Raw genomic sequence first — 2733 nt, 5'->3', positions numbered from 1 at the left:
TGCCGAGATTGATGATTTGGAATAAGCTTAAAGTTGACGAATCCTACCCTTCTTTTGCCCTATTCTAAGCTAAGGTTGGGCTTAAGTCACATGCAAAGCATGCTAAGATTAATATGACCAGGATTGTAGGTCGATTGCTGGGGTAATCCCATTATCTGCCTTGCTTTCTTCACCTGCCCTTCACCCTTCATGCACCCTTCATGCCATGCTCCTTCTTATATGCTGGGGCTATGATCAAGCTCAACCTCAAAAGTATGGCACCTTATAAAATAAAAGCAACCCAGCTACGTCAACTTCAACTTCTAATTCTCATGCCTAGCATTACCAATGTAGGGAATGAAAATCCCTTCAAACTCATCGTCCCAAAGACCACAAACTTCGTCTACTCGGTCATTAAAAATCTCTTGAGTTGATAGAGACAACTATCCTCTTTTCTTGTTTTGGCCAATGAGGCCATCCTCTTCACTTGTCATGGGTGAGCTTTTCATGCTCACTTTGTTACAATTCTCTTGCTCTTTTGATGGAGCATCATAAACTTTCTTTTTCCATTGGAATTCCAACTTCTTCCTCTCATCCTTCCGGCTATAATGATCAACCATAAAACATGGTTCATACAAACGGGGAGCTCTCATGGTCTTGTCAAGATTGAAAGTTATGCTCTCATCCCCCACTTCTAGAGTGAGCTCTCCATGCTTCACATCTATCACCGCACCCGCGGTGTGCAAGAAAGGTCTACCTAGAATGATTGGAATATTGGAGTCTTCTTCCATGTCAACAATGACAAAGTCCACCGGGATGAAAAATTTCCCAACTCTTACGGGAACATCTTCCCATATCCCTAATGGTGTCTTCGTCGATCTATCGGCCATTTAGAGTGTGATATTGGTACATTTAAGCTCTCCCATACCTTATCTTTTACTTACCGAATATGGCATAACACTCACACTAGCCCCTAGATCATATAAGGCTTTGTTGATCATTGTGTCGCCAATGGTACACGGTATTGAGAAGCTTCCCGGATCTTTAAGTTTCGGAGGTGAACTCCCTTGAAGGATTGCACTACTCACCTTAGTGAAGGCGATAGTCTCAAGCTTCCGGATCGACTTCTTTTTCGTAAGGATGTCTTTCATGTACTTTGCATAGGCCGACACGTGATTGATTAATTCCGTGAAAGGAATCGAGACTTCCAAATTCTTCACAATTTCCATAAATTTTCCAAGTTGGTCATCAAATTTGGGCTTGGCTTGACGACTTGGAAAAGGAAGTGTAATCACAATGGGTTCCTTCTCCTTGGCCTTGTCTTCACTTTTCTTTGAAACTTCTTCTTTTGATGGTTCTCCATCCTTGGAGTTTTGCACAACTTCTTCTTTGTCACTAGCTTCCACCACTTTATCCTCAACTTGCTTCTTTGGTGCTTCATACCTCGTACCACTCCTCAATTGAATGGCACTAACTGTTTCATGTCTCGGGGGATTACTTTGAGGTGGTAATTGCCCCTTTTGTCTTTGTGAGCTTGAAGATGCTAGTTGAGTCAATTGGGTTTCCAACATTTTGGTGTGGGATAGGATGTTGTTGATGGTGATTTCCTTTGCTTGACTATCCTTTTGCATTTGAGTGAAAAACTCTTGTTGATTCTTTTGCATTTGGAGGACCTCTTTTTGAACATCAAAACCTTGGTCATTTTGTTGATTGTACAGAGTTTGATTAGGGTAACCTTGGTTTTGGTTGTAAAAGGGTCTTTGATTTTGGTTTCTCATGGGAGGTGGGGTGTATGTTGGGAGATTTGGGTGGAATTTGGTGTTTTCATTGTAATAATTTGAATAAGGGGTACCACTCTTGTATGCTTGAAAAGCATTCACTTTTTCATTTGTTCCCCTACATTCACTTTGATCATGTCCCAAAGTTCCACAATTCTCACATATCGGATTGATGAAGATGCCGTCATGGCATTAACATGTTGCTTTGGTGATTTTGAGGCTTCTTCAAGTCTAGCCATAGCTTTTTCGAACTTCAAATTGATGGTATCAATGTGAGCACTAAGTTGAGCACCCAATTGAGTAATAGAGTCCACTTCATGCTTTCCTCCTCTAGTAGCCTTGCGAGATCTACTATATTGTGAATTATGGACCGCCATTTCCTCAATCTTGTTCCAAGTTTGATTATCGTCAACTTCGGTGAACATACCATTTGATCCCATGTTGAGAATGTTTCTTGAGTCTTCATAAAGACCGTTCCAAAATTGTTGTACCAAGAACCACTCGCTAAGTCCATGATGAGAACATGAGCGACAAATTCCCTTGAATCGCTACCAAGCTTCATACAAGGATTCTTCATCTCTTTGCTTAAAGCCCGTAATTTGAGCTCTTAGCATGTTAGTCTTTTCCGGTGGGTAGAACTTTTTGTAGAAAGCTAGAGCCAATGTATTCCAAGAGTCAATTCCGAGAGTAGCCTTATCAAGGCCTTTCAACCATTGTTTTGCGGTGCCAATTAGAGAAAAAGGAAATAAGACCCATCGAATTTGGTCTTGAGTTACACCGGTTTGAGAAATCGCATCACAATAGTCACAAAAAGTCTCCATGTGAGAGTTAGGGTCTTCACTAGGCATCCCCCCAAATTGGCTTCTTTCGACTAATTGGATAAATGCGGATTTGGCAATGAAATTTCCGGTTAAGTGTTGTGGTGTGGGAGTACCATTGGATAGGTTCTCCTCAGTTGGTACGGAATGTGATGAAA

General features: G+C 41.3%; 1 non-coding gene across 1 annotated transcript; it reads left to right on the top strand.

Moving 5' to 3' along the window:
- Positions 1-2264: 2264 nt before the first annotated feature.
- LOC141644585 (small nucleolar RNA R71) lies at positions 2265-2371 on the top strand. Its single transcript, XR_012544198.1, has one exon. It is a non-coding gene; the product is annotated as a small nucleolar RNA R71 (small nucleolar RNA).
- The last annotated feature ends 362 nt before the right edge of the window (positions 2372-2733 follow it).

This window comes from Silene latifolia, chromosome 2, assembly GCF_048544455.1.
Source record: "Silene latifolia isolate original U9 population chromosome 2, ASM4854445v1, whole genome shotgun sequence".
NCBI lineage: Eukaryota > Viridiplantae > Streptophyta > Magnoliopsida > Caryophyllales > Caryophyllaceae > Silene > Silene latifolia.
This window is presented reverse-complemented; position numbering and strand designations above follow the sequence as displayed.